General features: G+C 42.0%; 1 protein-coding gene across 1 annotated transcript in view; it reads left to right on the forward strand.

Annotated features, from left to right (window-relative positions):
* Positions 1 to 18,966, forward strand: part of ABCC5 (ATP binding cassette subfamily C member 5) — a 608,550-nt gene that overhangs the window by 499,303 nt on the left and 90,281 nt on the right. The window lies entirely within an intron of this gene.

Here is an 18,966-nt window from a genome sequence, read left to right on the forward strand (position 1 = left end):
TCTTTTTAGCACTGGTGTTATATTAACACAATAAAGACACAGTTCAGTTGTCCATTAGATAATTTTATCATATTTATATTTTTGCTGTGAACCATCTGGCTATGCAGGTCTCCTAGAGTCTATAACACTGAATGACTATATCTCAGAAACTGTTTAAACTTTCCAAGCAAAATTATGAGAAAAAACATGTCATGGCATTCATCTAAAGCCCATAAATACTTCTTGATGATTCTGAGTATAAAACATTTAAACATTCTGTCTTCATGTTATAAATATACATAAAGTACAGTTGTGTAAAACCTTGCCATAATGGTAGATGTCCTTCTTTTCACCGTTGCTGTATTCATAACATTAGGGATCCCCTGCCAAGGTTGGTCAGACATCTGGCCAGTATACCAAAGCCTTTAGGTTGCTTTAAGGTACACCATATGTTACACGTATGCTCTTTGCGTAACGTAGGACATAAAGGTGAAGTCTGGACATGCCATCCTCAGAACTGAGAGCCCCAGTAAGAATGCCAGTCCAAGGAAAAAAAACAGGTAACTAGTATATCCAGAAGGCAAATGGACCAGTGGGAGGAGGGAGGGAATGAATACTGCAACAGTGAAGAGAAGGACATCTACCATTATGGTAAGATTTTACACAACTGTACTATGTCCTTTTACGTCACTGTTGCAGTATTCTTTACATTAGGGAGCTCAGGAAGAAATTTGGGAGGAGGAAGGACCAGCAGAGCCCTCTAGGAAGCCATGAAAGATGGCCATAGCAAAACCAGCTTGAACTCTAGAGATTCCATCCAACTTGCAGTGCATGATACATGTATGCATCGAAGTCCAGGTAGCTGCCTCAAGAATAGAGTTAGTATCTAAACCCTTGAAAAAAAGCACCAGAAGAGGCTACAGCCCTAGTAGAATGACCCTTAACAGAAGAAGGAAGGCTCTTACCATGAAAAGAATAACAGAAAGAAAGGATCTTTATCACAACATTGAAGTATTAAAACTTCAAATGTTCTGATATCGAACACTATTCAGTGAACGCTAAGAATAGCAAAGCTGCAGAACAGCGAATTCTTTCCTCGGGAAAGAATTTGGTTGGCTGTTTCTGTGGCTTCGCTATTCTTAGCGCTGTGGTGGAAAGTTACGGGTTGGGTTCAGGTAAGTGTGCAATTGTTTGTACGTTAGGGTTAGGGGCGGGTTAAGTGAGTTAGGGTTAGGGCGCAGGTTAGACGTGTGTGCGATAGTGACAGACTTTAGGGTTAGGGGCAGTTTAAGTGAGTTAGGGTTAGGGCGCGGGTTAGGTGAGTGTGCGATAGTGACGGACCTTAGGGTTAGGGTTTGGGTTAAGGTAAGTGGGTAGATAGTAGTGTATGTTTAGTTTAGTGTAGCGTTAGATGTAGGAATTTAAGTGTATGTGTGTGGTTGCTGTTTGTCAGATGTGCTTGTGTTGTGTGTCTGTGTTTCAGAGCAGTGAATTTTTTCCATGGGAAAAAATTTGCTGTTCTGAATTTTCGATATTTTCATGTTTAGATGTTTTGGGGCCGATGAAATAGCGTTCGCTATTTTCATCTTTCGATAAGTGCATCCACCTTCCAAACCAGAGGACCTGGGAATCTGGCAAAAAATAGAGAAAGTTGTCTGTTCAGAGGGGAGGCAAATAGATCTATTTGAGGAGTACCCCACTGGTGGACAGTATCCAGAATTACATCCCTGTGAAGCATCTGTTTGTGGGATTAAGTTAAGGACCTGCTCAGGATATCTGCCACAATGTTTTGACCTGAGGGAATGTAAACAGCTTGAAGAGTCACTTCATACTGGACAGCAAGATCCCACACCAGGAGCGCCAACCAGCAAAATTAAAAGATTTTGTTCCCCACTGTTTGCTTACATACCGCATCATTGTGGTTTTATCTGTAAATACCTTGAGAGTCCCTGCAGGAAAAAGAGGCTGCAAAGCCTGAAGCACCAGCAGAAGGGCTCTCATCTCTTTCATTTTAAAGTACTCTTTCTGCTGAAGAGTTGGCCACACCCCCTGTACTTTCAGGGAGACAAAAGCTGCTCCCCATCCCATGTCAAGCATCTGTGAACAGCTCCTGAGAGGGAAGAGGGGAATGAAAAAGGAGCCTTGAATTTAGAGATAACTGCTGGATCCACCAGTGAAGTTCCTTCTTAAGACAAGATAGAAGAGGAACTACAAATTCTAGGGGATGCGCATGTTGAAGCCAAACTGACTTCAGGAATCACTGAAACTTTCTCAGGTTTAGTTTGGTCAGAGAGAGAATAGGGATGCTGGATACCATGGATCTCAGACCTCTCAGAAACTCCTTGGCTGTAATAGAGGCCAGAGGAAGAAGAATTTGAAAGAAGGAGATGAGTGGCAAGGCCTTGGAAGGAGGCGGTGATGCCAGCATAGGCAACCTAGAAAAATATGATCCTAAGAAGGAGTCAGAAAACACTTTTTTTGAAGTTTATTGTAAACCCCAAGCTTAGCAGAAGGGAAATGTCAAAATTAAGATTTTGCAACAGGATCTCTGAAGAGGATGTCTTAAATAGGAGGACATCCATTGGATCCCCTGAATCTGCAAAAAGCAATCACAGGAGCAAGGCATTTTCTGAATACCCTTGGGGCAGTGGAAAGGCCAAAGGCCAAAATAGAGAACTGAAAAGGCCAGAAAGCAACAGAGAAACATTAAAACTTCCTGAAAAGGAGATGGATCAGAATATGGAGATAAGCATCCTTGAGTTCCAGAGACAACAAGTAAGCCCGAGGAAGCAAAAGTGTGAACAAAGTCTTAAGAGACCTCATTCGAAAGGAGGGCACCTACAGAAAAGTGTTTAGATGAGAAATGTCTAGAACTGGTCTCCAAGTACCATGTTTCACGGGTACTAAAAACATCCTGGAGTAAACCTCCCTCCCCCTTTGGGACACAGGCACCTCTTGATTAGTACCCTAAGTCAAAAGGTCCCAATGCACTTCTGGAAAAAAGGAGAGTTATTCCTGAGGGGACTGAGGAGCACTCATAAGAGGGGGAAGGGATTTCCAAACCATGAAATGCCCCTGATGAATAAAGGACAGGACCCAGGAATCCTGAGTAATCTGTAGCCAAACAAGAAGAGAGAGAGAGGCAAAGAGGAAGAAGAAAGTGGCTGGGAAGAACAGGATAGTCAGACAGCACCTGGTTTATCTGGAAAAGGAGACTTCTGATTATTTTATTTATTTATGTTATTTTATTTACATTTGTTGACCGGGAGAGTCCGACTGGACACAGGTCCGTTTTCAGCAGAGGCCCGGGGAGAAAAGCTCCATATTAAGTATTGCTTACATTATACAGTTAAAAAGCATAGCATTTAAAATATAGACATTAGTCCAGCTGAGGGCATAAGACAAGAATAAAACAGATGTAAAACAGCTGTAGAACATAGTACAATTTTCAGATATGGTGACATATACTAAACATGGTTAAAGATGTAGTTGAGATTCATCAGTGAACAATCAATACAATCTGTTTTTGAGGTACATAACAGCCATTAGCAGTTGTTGCTAGAAGAAGTTAGTACTATGTGGTAGGTAGCTGGGAACATGAGTAGCCAAGCTTACTAAGAGTAGGTTGTTGATAGGGGGCCGAGAGAGGTAGTGGGTGGGTGGAGTAGATGGTATTAGGGGGGTTGCAAGGGCATATCTGGCAAGTTTTTAAGTATGATTTTAGTAAGGATTTGAAGTGGGTGCAAGAAGTTGCAGAGGTATTTGAGGATGGGAGGGAGTTCTAGAGTTTGGCTATAGTGCAGGAGAATAGTGCTTCTCCAGCAAAGTTATTGGCTCTTGTGACCTGTAGGAGGTTTTTGTGTCTGGATCTTAGTGGCCTCGTGGTTATGTAGGGTTGGAGTAGATTCTGGAGAGATGGGACTTTTAGTGGTTGGTTTATTAGTTTTTGGGCGAGTGTAAATTGGTACCATTGAAGGAGGTGGGGGAGCTCTAGCCAGCCCAGTTCTGCTAGTGAGAGACAGTGGTGAGTACAGTAGGAAGCCCCTGTGATGAATTTGGCAATTTTGTTGTAGCAGGTTTTGAGCTTATTTAGGTCACATTGTCTAAGGTTAGTAAATATTGGAGAGTCGTAGAGTAGGGTAGAGATAAGATGAGAATTTGCTACTGAATTTTTAGCTGCTTTGGTAAGTAGCTGCTGATTTCTACATAATGCTCCTAGTTTTTTGTGCACTTTTTTAATGGTCATGGAAATGTGAATGTCAAAGTTCAGTTTATTGTCTATTTCTACTCCTAGTAATTTGGTGTGTTCTGTAGGATAGATGGTGGTGTTGTCTTTTGCTGTGATGGTAAAGTGAGAGCTGTCTAGGGTAAGTTTGGTGGGTTGGAAGAACAGTAATTTTGTTTTGTTTGGGTTGAGTATTAATTGGGCATTGGATGACCAAGTTTCAATAGAGGAAAATGCTTCCTGTGTGACATTTTGCAGTTCAGGTAGGGAGTGGGCTGTGCAGATGATGGTTGCGTCATCTGTGCATTGTATGAATGTGCCATATGTTGTGGCTGAGGCTAGATTATTGGTGAAAATAGAGAAGAGTAGGAGTCCTAGGTTGGACCCTTGGGGAACCCCTATGGAGACTGGTAGTTGGGGGGATAGATCGTCCTACCAAACGACTGCTGGTTGGCGGCCAAATAAGTAACTCTGAAACCAGTTGATGACTGGTTGAGAGAAGGATAGGTTATTGAGAAGAGAGATGAGTTGTTTGTGTGGGACCATGTCGAAAGCTTTAGAGAGGTCTAGGAAGGTAGCTGAGGAGAGATAACCTGCATTTTTATTTTGTAGGATAGTGTTACAGAAAGAGAGTAAGGTGGTGGTGGTGCTATGGTTAGGTCAGAAACCATGTTGTGTGTTGGAGAGGAGGTTGTTAGCAAGGAGGTGACCTAAGATTTGAGAATTAATGCATCTCTCTAGTATTTTGGAGAGTGGTGAGAGAATAGCTATGGGGCGGTAACTGGTTAGATCTGTGGAGGGGCCTCCTTTGTGTAGGGGAATTATGTGTGAGACTTTCCATAGTGTGGGAACATAACTGAAGTCTGAGTAGCCTTAGCAGGAGGAGCCCACTTTCCACCTTTTTTGCCCTTAAGAAGAGGGTGAGATTGTCTGTAAACAAAGGCTAGCTTATTGAGGTAGTTTCTCTGTAATTTAGGCACAGGAGAAACAAATACATGCTTAAGTTCCTGTAAAAGCATGCCCTTATCCTGTAGGGACTTAAACATATCATCATACAAAGGTTGAAGCCGAAGCCAAGAATACCTCTTCATCGCTGACCCAAAAGCAGCAGCCCAAGTGGAAGCATCTGTTGCATCATAACTACACTTGATACAATGACAAGCCACCGTGGAGGAAGTCCCTAATAGGAAAAGAGCAGCTGTTTTACCCTCACAGTCTGGAAGATCTGAAATAACCTGACAAGCCAGGGAAAGGAGAGCCAACAAGTACCTGGACATATAGGTCTTATAATTATCAGCCCTAAAAGCCAAGGTAGCAGAGATGTAAACCTTCTTGCCTAGCCTTTCCATGATCCTGATACTTTTTTATCAGAGGGCAGTAATTTGGGAGAAGGAGGCAATTGAGAGAGCTTGACAGAGGCTACAGACACCACCTAGAGGTCAGCAGCAGGAAACTTGTATAGAAATTTACAGTGCTCAGGCAGCCTTAGGAATCTATCAGGTTTTTTGGGAGAAGGGAGCTGAGAGTCTGGAGCATTAGAAGCCTTGGAAAATGCATACAACAAGGCAGCCAAAGCAGGAGGAACAGCAGAAGGTTTAAGAGAGTCCATCCGCAACAACTCATTAAAGAACTCCATCATCCTGGAGATTGTGTCCCCTAAAGAAATCTCTTCAAAGGGAGTATCAGGACTGGTAGAGTCTTCTTTCTGTGACCCATAGTCCAAAGGATAAGGAATCTGAGAAGCGTAAGCAATGGATTCCTCATCCAAATCCAGCTTCCCGTCAGAGGAATCCTGTTCCCTGGATCTTTTTAGGGGAGTAGAGGACCAAGGGGGGCTGGAACAGAAACTTTCTGAGGAGGTTTCAATGCAATCAAAGCACTAAACAAACCCTGAGTGAAGGCCTGCCATTCACTCTGTGGATCCTTAGGAGCAGGAGAAATATGCTTAGTCTTTTACTTTTTCTTCAATGGGACATTTGCCTTATAAAAATTGAAAGGCTTTGACCTAGAACAGCATTCAATAATGGTAGTAGAGACATCTTTTCTGACTATCTGCAAGACACCCTTTAGCCCCTTGGAAATAATCAGCCGTGGTTCCCCCATGAGCATCCAAAAAGGATGTCTTCAAAGCCTCCTCAGATATACTTAAAGTTGGATCCCCACCAGCTTCCAACTTGGTCACAGCAGAGGAATCCAATAACAAAGCTGGACAAACCTACATGCATTCACTCTCCTCCGGAGAGATGTCCAACAGAGGCAGAACAGCAGAAGATTCTGACCTAGGCTTCTTGGCCTTCTTCTTCACTGACAGCTGCCACTCAGAGCAGAAAGTACCCTCCATAGTGTATTTTGCAAGAAGTTTAAGATGCTGATTTTCAAGATAAAGCACTAAAGAAGGTAGTCTATCTGAAAGGTTTTGGGTACAAAAGCTTGACAAATGGAACGGGACGTATAGTTGTAAGAGGCACCTAAGCAAAAAAGACACTGATTGTGTCAATCATTTTGGGCAATCTGTCTCCCACAGTGGCATTTACCCTTCTTAGATGACATGAAACCCCACAAGGAACAATAAAAAGGATAAGTAAAAAAGAGACCCAGTGGGAAATTATCTGTAACGACTTGGTGAACCAGCAATGGAATGGGTATTCAGACCGATGATCAAGTGATGGTGTTTGGACTGACGGCAAAGAAATTCTGAGGATGGTATGTCTGGATGTCACCTTTATGTCCTATGCTATGCAAGGAGCATATATGTGATGTAAAGCGGACCTTAAACAACCTAAAGGTTTTGGTAAACTGGCCGGATGTTGAGCTGCCCTTGGCAGGGGATCCCTAATGTTATAAATACTGCAACAATGAACTGGAAGGACATTTTCAGTTTCATATAAGTAGGTGATAAAATGGGGTGTTAACTTATTTAAATGGAGAAAAAAGGTAATTTCAAATGAAAAATAAGTATGCTTTTCCTTTCAGGTGCAATGCCAACTCAGTATGAATATGTTTTGCACATGAACTAAATTCGGCACCTCAAAGAAAAGTAATATACCACTCCTTAAAGAAATCCATTATATTGCAATTTCTGTTTTTTTTTACCTACCTCCTTATAGCAGACCATCTGCTGAAATCAACTGCTGTCATTATTCCTTTGGTCTACTGGACCCACCTTAGCCTCCTCTTGGCTAAGCCTGGCTGACATTTGTGGCAGGTGAGGATAATGAAAATGTTGGTACTGTGCTATACTGCTGCTCTTCCAACCTGCAGCCTTGAGCTCTTCAGAGGGGTGCATGTGCCCTTCCATGCTTGTGCAACCTTCCAACAAAGTGGTACAGCACTTGTACTGTGGAACACGTCAGGCCGTTAATGATATATTGCAGTGAACCTAGGTTCCATTCCTCCCCCAGGATGGATGAGACAGTATTGGGCACTCTCTCACTCCTATCCTCTCTCATCCTGTTCCTACATCGCCAATGCCAGTAGTTGAACACTAGCCACCTAGAGCACATTCAGGCTTTATGCCTCTGCATCATGCGGTCAGGTAGAAATCCAGTATAAAGCAGTTTTGTAAGCTGCAACAGTGAAATGACAATGCAAGTCAGAATTTGTAGCTGTATATAGAGGTAATATATCAATCCTATTTTTACACTTCTTAGTTAACCTTTTAGGGGATTATGCATGGGTTATCTGAGACACTTCATCTGATAATGCTATTCTTTCATTAAGAGCATGAAGCATAGCATTGAATTTGTCTGAGACATTTTGCCATTGGAGTGCATTGATTCTTTGGTGATGCCTCCTGCTAGTGACAGAAAATGTCACTGTTATGACTAAGTATGTATATATTTTACTTCTAGTGCCAGTTCAGTACAACGTGGTTCTGGAGATGTATTATATTTTCTACCCAGAAAAAAAACATTATAGTCATTCCTAAAAGAAACTGACTCCAGTGCAGCTTGGCATGCTGTGACTTTGAAGTGTCTGCAGCTCAAAATGTGGTGCCAATGTGTAGCATCAATATATCTTTAAAACTTTCTTGGAATTATGCAAGGACACTCAAGAACATACTGTACCTAAAGCTGTCATTCTAACTGTATTTCCTTACATAGTTACATGCAGATCAGCCCTTAATTTGTTTGGGCTATTTTGCTCTTTGGCAGTACTGAGCTTTTTGATATTCATGCCTTTCCTGTGAAAGAAAATATCAGTTTTAAAGAAACAAGTACTTGATTTTGCTTCTGATGTAATGCCACCTCTATACTAGTATATTCTGACTATGTATTTCATGTACCACCATGAACACAAGCCATATTTCTACCAGGTGAAAACCAGCTAAATTGCAACTTGGCAGGCTGTCAAACAAAAATGCCTGTGTATGCCTGCATACAGGTTATAATATATGTAATCCCTTAGCAGTTACAAGTAAATGTTTTAGGGATATTATTCTAGGATCCTCAGGTAAGTACTTTTTTCTGAGAATGCTATTCCACTTTTAAATTTGGAAGAGCAATTTGTCTTCTTCATAAAAGGAGTTTTGGTAGTATTGTTATTTTCTAGTGACAGAGGAGGTCACCTTTTGAAGAGGTATTTATGTTTTGCTTCATATGAACTGGCAACACATTACAGATATGTTCAGTAACTGTATTACTTTCCCACCCTGAACAGATGTCACATGCCTAGCCATAATGGAAAACAAGTAAAATGCAGTTTTGCAGACTGTTACTGTAAATGTATTCCTTTGCAACCCTGTATGTAATGACTACATAAAGAAGACAATATTTCGGGATATCCTGTATTTGATGACTACATAAAGAAGACAATATCTCAGGATATCCTCACAAAAATCTGCTTCAAGTGCACAAAACTGTGATCAGAAGATTAAAAATAAACATTCTCCAAAATTAATTTTTGTGTGAGAGGCATGACCTCTTTGGTTCCATTTCTCAGAGTAAACTCAAATACTTGCTCAATACACAAAATATCAAGTATTTATCTTTCTCCTTCCTTCAGCAAATTCTGAGAGGAACATTATTTTCAAAACACAAATAAAAGAACAGGCAAGTTTAATTACCAAAATGCAGTGTTTTTGTTTATTCAGAATACAGAATTCTTCAGAATAATTAAATGCATCAAAACATATTTCTTAATGTAGTGAACAATCACGTTATGTTATATAAATGCAACTATGTTGGATTCATTTGCTTATATTTCAACATATAGGCTATAGCGTCATTGTCATTAATACCTGGATTTTGGTTAGCATTCAAAGTTATTTGTCAAAACATCTCCCTGCTCAGTAACAAATTAGACCAGTCGTCACCTCTGAGGTTACATTGAACCTTTTCCAGTAAACAAAAAAAAACATATTAAAGTCAGAGCACATCTCCACGTGTCTAGCTAAAACATTGTTTGTATTCTATTTTTAATAGCATAAGTGTTTTGATAAGTCCTTACTTTGAGGCATTTCTCAGTTTTTCTTGTATAAAATGCAGAACAGGATAAACAGGTTACCACACATACCACTCCCTTGGTAGTGCAGTTGTACAAGCCTTTGCATTAATCAACCTACATTGCTTGGACACCCTACAATTAAATGTGCAAAGTACATTTTTTTTTCAGCTCTGTCTATCTTTGACTCAAAAAGCTGTTTCACATTAAAGCCAGATTTAAAAATAAAGTGAGGGTCTAAGCCAAGTCTGTTACGTACATCTCTACTCAATGTTAAAATAGACCAAAGTTGTCTAATAATATTTTGTATTGCTTTCACATCAGTGAAAAATCCTAGGCAGAGCACCTTAGAGTATTGTGACACTCTGCTCTCATTGCTTGTTCTCTTCATGTTACACAAAAGGATAGGTGCAGAATCAGTAGGTCTCCCAGTAGTCACCTCTGTAATAATATCATCCAACAAGCTGGTGGGAGGTACCCCCTATCTACAAACATATTTTTCAAACAATTACCTTGTTAATAAACGTCATTCTTTGTTATCATCCTAGAAATCCATATAAACTGACCTTTCACTACATTCCTTTTCACAAAGAGCTGGTAATTACTAGTGAAATGCAGGTCGGAGTTGATAAAAGACATTTTTCTGAACACATTGAAAGATATTCCTCTTTCATTCTAACTTTTGGTAAGTTCAACATCCAAAAAAAAGTTAATAAAATTATAGGAATTAAGTATGGCATTAAAAAGTGGCAGATATATTTAGATAATTCATAGTTAATCCACAGTACCAGAACACACAATAAAAATGTCATCCAATTAGCTAAGTTAAGAACATTGTTGCCTTCAGTTATCATTTTTTGTCATATATTTTCATGAATTTAGCTATTTTTGATGATACGACTACTTTTTCTCATTTGTTCATAGGTTCATAGAGTAGTACTAAGCTAACTGCCCTTGTGAGCCATTTTAAGCCTAGCCAATTATCCCTTGTGAGACTCAAACCCTGCACCTTGTGCTTACAAGACATACACCTTAACCATTAATCCATCCTCCCAACCCCTAAAAGAGGGTGAGGTGGTGGGTGCTGCACTCCTAAGTGTGTAGTCCTTCAAATGAGACTTTAAACTGAAGCAACATTTGTCTGAGTTTATGGTAGATCAGGTGAAAGTAAAATATCTCACGGCTCCTATTCAGAACTGTAGGGGTCATTTATTTAACACAACATAAAAAACACTGTTTACATATTCACAAAATGTATGTATTTACTGGCACATGCATACACATTTCTATTTTTGCTAGGAAATAAAAATCTGTAAACACTAATATTAAATAAAAAAAAGGTTCAATGCTAGAAGTCTAAATCTCAAGATGCACTTGCTTGAAGCACTCCTCAAAATAGAGAATATCGACATTTGTGCAGTAATGGAGACCTGGTTTAAAGCAGCAGAAAGCACCCCATGCGCTAGCAGACTATAACTCATTCCACACCTTTTGACCCCAGAACATGGACTGAAGCTCCAAAGGTGGTGGTATCTCCATATTCATAAAGGATATGCACACCTCCAGACTAGTAGCCCAGCATAATGCATCTGAGATACTCCAGGTACAACTAACATTGGGCAAGATGGCGATTCAAGTCGTAGCCTGCTATAGGTCCCCAACCATGTCACAAGATTCTCATTCCACATTCCTAAGCACCCTGGAAACTATTAAGATCCACCCCAACACTCTCATACTAGGTGACTTCAACTACCCCTCCATCAAATGGGAAAACTACTCATGCACCAATGCACTGGCTCAACGCTTCCTGGAATTCATCAATTCCAATGCCCTGGACCAGCTCATTCTTACCCCCACTAGAGGAAGCAACATCCTTGACCTGGTTATTACTAACATGGGCAACCATTGCTCTACACCAATAGTCAATTCCTCCCTTTCTGGATCCGACCACAAACTAATCACCATGGAAATCCACATCCCCCCCCCCTCGCAAAGGTATCTACCATGAAAAACTTCTCCAAAGCTGACTTTGGACTCCTAAAACAGAGGTGGCTAACTTCATGGCACTCATGCCAATGGAAAATCGATGCATGACCGCTGAATCATACACCAATGCACTGTACGAACACGTACACAAATGCATGGAACTAGCCATACCCAACAGAACCAAGACATTCTCCTCCAAAAAAAGGAAGCCAATCTGGTGGTCCCCTGCCATTAATAAACTCTACAACAGAAGGAAGAAACTCTTGCAGAAAAAGGTGAAGTCCCAAGACTGGAAAAATTCCCTTATCAGCCTCAACAAAAAGTTGAGATCCCTCATCAAAATCTCCAAAGCCAGCTGTGAAGGCAAAATTGCAGCAGACACTAAAAACAACCACAAAGCCTTCTATAGTTATATCAAGAATCTCCATGGCAATACCCAGATTTTCTCTGAGTTACTGTACAATGGTACCTCCTATACTGAGCCAACAGATATTGCCAACATACTGGCTGACAGATTCATTGCCAACTTTACTCACCCCAAAGGACCAATCTCAATACCAGAAGAATGCCAGACGCCCAGCATTACTGCAGCACAGGTTAATGGTGCATTGTCCAAGGCCAAGAATACAACTTCCATGGGACCCGACAATATCCCTGGCTGTGTTCTACATGAATTACAAAGTGAACTGGCACCACATCTGTGTGCCCTGTTCACTCAAAGCCTCACCTCAGGTTTTGTCCCTATCAAATGGTGCACTGCTACAGTCATCCCTCTCCATAAAGGAGGAGTGACTACAGACCCTGGAAATTATGGCTCCATTAGCCTGATGAGTCATCATAGACCAAATTAACAAGAATACAGGGAATCTCCAAACTCTAGATTACCATGCAATTTTTTTGTGGAAGGTAGATCATGCCTGCTCAACCTGGTTGACTTCTTTGAGTCAGTCACCAGAGCTGTGGATGAAGGTAAGGCAGTTCATACAGCCTACCTCGATCTGGCCAAGGCCTTTGATACCATTCCTCACTCAGGAATTATTGATAAACTCACCAAACTAGGCAACAACCCCTATATCATTAGGTGGTTTGCAAATTATCTCACAGATAGAACCCACAGTGAGAAAGTAGAGGACTCCAAGTCAGACTGCCGACCAGTCACGAGTGGAGTCCCACAGGGATCAGACCTGGATCTAATCCTGTTTGGCATCTACTCCTCAGAAGTCCAGGCCAACATGGAGGGACTCTGGCTGACCAAGTTCACCGACCACTGCAAGCTGGAAGCCATTATTAACTCCCCAAGTGATGCAGACATCCTACAGAAAGGCCTCACTGAGACCACTGACTGGTGTTGAAACCATGGTCTGAAGCTTAATACCAAAAAAACGCGTCATCATCCTGTTTGGGAAAAACTCACTTCCCACTAATTATCACATTGATGGAGCCCACTGAACACTGAAGGTGTTATAAGAGATCTGTTGACACAGGTTGACAGCAACCTCTCCCTCGACCACTACATTGTCACAAAGTCCTTCTATGTGGCACATCTCATTACCAAGGGTTTTGCATCCAGGAAGAAAGAGGTCATCATTTCTCTCTACTCTTCCTTCATTAGACCAATCATAGAGTATAATTCCCCATTTGGCATGTACCTCACTAGACACCTGCGACACCCGGAGAGGCCACAAAAGTACCTTATGAAGATGATCCTAGGCCTTAAACACATGTCCTAGATGGACAGACTCAAAAAACTCCAGCTATTCCTGTCTCATATCGTCTACTAAGAGGCGACCTCTGCTTGACTTACAAAGCCATGTCTGACCCAGCTCATTTAGAAATGCTACATCTAAAGAAATCCCAATCCCTCCGCACCACACGCCCCAGAGACCTCAACCTTATTACCACAATCAACAGAACATGCTGGAGGGACACATTCATAACCCAGAGACTGCCTATGCTCTGGAATAGACTTCCCATACATATCAAGCAGAGCACCTCACTGGCCCTCTTCAAGAGAAATCTTGATGAGTGGATGGGAAATAGAAAGTGCACCCTGAGGATCACTCCAGTGGCTCTAAATGATAGAGGCACTGGAAATTAATGTTGGGTGGCACAGTGCCAGGCCACTTCTATGGGCTAGGCTTGTAAAGGCTCCAGGGCCATTAGCCTAGTACACACCTATGAACCAATGAACCTGTTACAAACTGCATTTCTGTAAATTTGTGCAGAGCTGATATAGCAGAGAGCTACATTCTCCTGTCTGTGAGAGTGTGCAGAGTTGGAATCTTTTCCCATCTAATATTACAAACTGATAAGTACATCTTTTGCAACTCAGTTTGCACTGTGCTGTGTTTATATATTTGCTTTATTATTTATATATTTGCTGTATTGTTTCTATCCTTTGTTGTTGTCTGTACTTTGTTTCTCAGGGTAGCACATAAGTTAGTTTCAGGTGGGGGTTGTTGAGTTAGCCCATCTTAGCTGTTAGTCATTGCCTGAGGTGTATTTTCTGTGTTGTACTTCCATTACAAACTGTATTTCTGTGTATATTTGCAGAGCTGATATAGCAGAGAGCTAAATTCTCCCGACTGTGATCAGAATGTTGGAATCTTTTCCCATCTGATATTCTAAACTTATAAGTGGACTTTTTGCAATTCAGTTTGCAGTGTGCTCTGTTTATATATTTGCTTTATTATTTATATATTTGCTGTATTGTTTTTGTCCTTTGTTGTTGTCTGCAATGTTCTTAAACGTGGTGACTTTGGATTTCCCTGCCCCTGCTGTAAATCTGATCTTGGTCACTGCTTCCAGTCCGATATCATTTGATCCCTCAACTTAGTGCAATGAGATTTTTTTGGGAAGGACTACCCCCTTGCATCTTTGACTTTGAACATTTCTGTTTCCTCCCTCTTCACTTTAAAAAAAATTACACTTTATGTAGCTGCTTTTATTGTAATTGTGTTCTTCTTATTTCTGCTGTGTGCTCTTAAGTGTTCAAATGCTTTTATTCTGCTGCATTTATTACTGCTTGTTAGTAGCCCGATTAAATTTATCTCTTATTCTAAGCATGTTAAGCTTTGGTCTTAGCACTTGTGCTTCAGGCGAGTTACTTTACATTTACGAAGGTTCTTGTGGTCTACACTCTTGTGTACAAACCCTTAACAAAAACTTCTCTTCATAAGTCTGCCCAAGCATTCAAAGCTGTATGTATGGACAATTCCCATCACGTTCTCCTGCTAGTCTGGTCGACATGGGCATACTAGACAGTGTAGCAACTGCCTCATGTTTACTGACAACCCTCTTCTCCTATCAAATAATTCTTCCACCTGCGAGAAATGCATGTACATCAGTAACCTGGAGTCCAAGCTCTCTCGCACCACAGTCAGTAATCCTGACAAAGAGGAGATTGTCAGCACAAACACCACACCACTCACATCACATAACCAAGCACAACTCACACCCAACTATGCAGAGGTCCTAAATAAAAACTTACCTAAACAGCAGAGACCTCCAAAACACACTCACAATCATTCCACAAACAACACCAAACACATCACACACAGCAGACAACACACCAGTGTCTCATAAACACAACCCTTAAGGCAAAACAATAAACCAACATGGCCCACAAGAACTAACAATAAACCAAACACACTAGTCATTGGTGACTCAATTGTGAGACACATCGATGTCCCTCTCACCAGGTTCAACAAGGTGAAGGTCACAGTCAGTTGTCTGTCTGGTGCTAGACTCCACCACATCACGTACGCACTTAACTCTCTGCACAACAATTACAAGTACGACTCTGTCATTGTACATGTTGGTGTGAATGACTTAAGTTGTACCTCCCTGGATTATATGAAGAGAGACATGATTGAACTCTCAGAGGATGTGCTACAGGCACGTATGACCCTAGCCCTAAGCAGCATCCTACCTTCCCCAAGAATGACACCACAATACCAACAAAAAATAATTTACTTCAACAATTGGCTTAGTTTATGTTGTCATTCCAAGGGGATCCAGTGTCTGTCTGCCTGGGATGACATGGTTGACAGGCCTCAATGCTTTGTCAGGGATGGCCTTCACATGTCACCACTGGGTTTCCAGATCCTGGCCAAGGCTCTCACCTCCCCCATTGTGCCTTTTTTAGGCAATGTCCCAAAGACAAACCTTCCAACATAAAAGATCTGTCAAAAAGCAAATTGAAGGTCATGCTGCTTAACACTAGGAGCCTAAACCTGAAAATGGACTGATTGGAAGCCCTCCTTGCACTGGAAGATGCTGATATCTGTGTGGTCATGTAAACTTGGCTCAGGGCTCTGGAGAGCACCCCTGCCTTACCAGGCTATACCTCATTCCACACATTCTGACCCAAAATGAGGTTGGGAAGATGAAGGGTGGTGGAGTCTCTATCTTCATCAAGGACAGACACACCTCCACTCTGCTTTGCCAGCATGACACACTGGAACTACTCCAGGTACAACTGACAGTTGGCAAGACACCCATTCAAGTTATAGCTAGCTATAGATCCCCCTCCATGACTCATGACACCCACTCCTCTTACCTGGATCTACTAGACTCCATCAAGGTACCCCTTAACACCCTGATCCTTGGTGACTTCTACTACCCCCCCATAGACTGGGTGAATGATTTTTGCACTAACACACTGTCTCAACGATTCCTTGACTTCATCAGTTCTAACACACTAGACCAGTTCATCTCATCCCCCACAAGGGGAGATAACATTCTGGACTTGGTTCTCACCAACATGGTTGACCGCTGCAACCAGTCCCATAGTATGTCCTTCCCTGGTTAGATCAGATTATTGGACTGTCTCATTCAAAATATCTATCTCACCCAACCACCCCCCCCCCCAGCCAAAATCAAGCTAAAAAAATTCTCAAAACCTGACTACAACCTCCTAAGGGAGGTTATCTGTAGCTTCACGCCACCCCAAGGATGCAGACAGCTATGCTGAACAGTACGCTAATGCAGTTTACAAGCACCTGTACAACTGCATTGCCTCAGCCGTACCCAATAGAACTAAAACCTGCTCCTAAAGGAAACACAAACCTATTTGGTGGACATCCTCTATCAACAGGCTTTACAACAAAAGGAAGAAACTATTGTCCAAGGGTAAAAGGGAACAAATTCCAAATTGGAAAAACTCCCTCCTTAGCCTCAACAAGCAAATTCAATCACTAGTGAAAACCTCCATGGCCAATTATGAATCCAAACTAGCCTCCATAACAAAGGGAAACCATAAAGTCTTCATCAATTACATCAGAAACCTCCATGGCAAAGCCCAGGTTTGTTCCGAATTAGTACTTAACAGTATCACATACACTGATCCTGTTGACTCAGCCAATCTGCTAGCAGATAGGTTCAGCGCAAACTTCACCTCCCCTGTCTCCCCCCAAAGGCCCTTTCAATATCCCTGATACTTGTCCCACACCTCAAATGTTACAGGCCCTATCTAAGGCAAAAAACACAGCTGCCATGGGACCTGAACACCTGATAGTATCCCAGGATGTATTCTGCACCATCTCTAGCAAGAACTGGCTTCTCCATTGAGCACCCTATTCAACCACAGCCTAAGTACTGGCTTCATTCCAGCAGAGTGGAGAACCACCATTGTCATCCCCTTGCATAAAGGTGGTGCCACTACTGACCCTGTAAATCTATTGCCCCATTAGCTTGACAAGTATGATCTGTAAAGCCATGGAGCGTATTACTATGGATCTCATAAACAAGGACATAGCCAATCGCCAAGCATTTGACCCCATCCTGTTTGGATTTGTCAAAGGCAGATCTTGCTTGCTGAACCTGGTTGACTTCTTTGAGACTGTCACCAATGCCCTGGATGAGGGAAAGTCAGTACATATAGCTTACCTTGACTTGGCCAAAGCCTTTGACACAATCCCCCACTCGGGCATCATCAAAAAGCTAACACAACTTGGCGTAAATCCCTATCTCATCAGGTGGGTGGCCAAATGGCTCACCAACAGAACCCTCAAAGTCAAAAATAGGCACCTCCACCTCCGATAGCAGACCTATCACAAGTAGAGTTTCCCCAGGGATCTGTCCTGGGACCCCTACTGTTTGGCATCTATTTCTCGGAGGTACAGGTGAAGACAAAAAGCCTGTGGCTGACCAAGTTTGCAGATGACTGTAAATTGGGTGCTGTCATTGACTTCCCAAATGATGTTAACATACTGCAAGAGGGTCTCACAGTAACTAATGACTGGTGCCAAAGTCATGGCCTGAAGCTGAATGCAAAAAAATGTATCATCATACCATTCGACAAAAACATGACCCCTACTAATTAGTACATCAACGACAATCCCCTAAGCACACAACCTGTGGTGAGAGACCTGGGCACTCAGGTTGATAACAACATCACATTCGACCATCATATAGCAGCAGTGGTCAGAAAAGCCTTTTACTTGGTTCATCTCATAAGTAAAGGGATTGCATCCAGACAAAGGAGGTTATTACCTCTCTATACTCCTCCCTCATAAGACCAGTAACTGAGTATAATGCCCTGTTTGGGATGTACCTCTCCAAACATCTGCACCAACTAGAAATGCCACTGAAATACTTCACAAAGAGAATCCATGGCCTCCAACACCTGTCCTATGCGGACAGGCTCAACTCACTATCACTCTACTCGGTATCATACAGATTGCTCAGGGGTGATCTGTGTCTCACCTACAAGGCAATCTCGGACCCTGCCCTACTAGAAATGCTCCATATCCTAAGTCTAACTCCTCATGCACTACCCGCTCAAAAGGCCTGAACTTAATATGCAACATTAACAAAAACTGCTGGAGAGACCGGTTTGGCTCCCAGAGGCTGCCCCGTCTCTGGAATAGACTTCCCATACTCACCAAACAGAGCACCTCACTGACCCTTTTCAAGCCAACCTTGATGAATGGATGGGAAACCACAAATTTGTCCCAGGGGTTCCACCTGTGTCCCTCACTGACAGGAGGAACAGGTGCTGACTGAGGTTTCTTTTGGGGGATAAACTCTTGGCTAGGCTTGTATGGGCCCCAGGGCCATTAGCCTAGTAACCTCCTATGATCCTATGATCCTATGAGGTTGACAAAAACTGGGACTGATGCAGCACCGCTACTTCTGATACTCACTTAAGTAACTCACCCTTGAAAGAAAAGAAGTTATTTTCAAGGACTATTATCATACAGTCACAGATGAAATAGACATCCTTTCTCTGCAGATATTGTGACTCATAAAGTACATCCCTAAACCAAACTAGACAAGTATCGTGGGGGCATAACTGTATGCAAGTTCTGTATATCAGCTTTAACAGACAC

Source organism: Protopterus annectens, chromosome 1.part0, assembly GCF_019279795.1.
Source record: "Protopterus annectens isolate FY-2018-M chromosome 1.part0, PAN1.0, whole genome shotgun sequence".
NCBI lineage: Eukaryota > Metazoa > Chordata > Ceratodontiformes > Protopteridae > Protopterus > Protopterus annectens.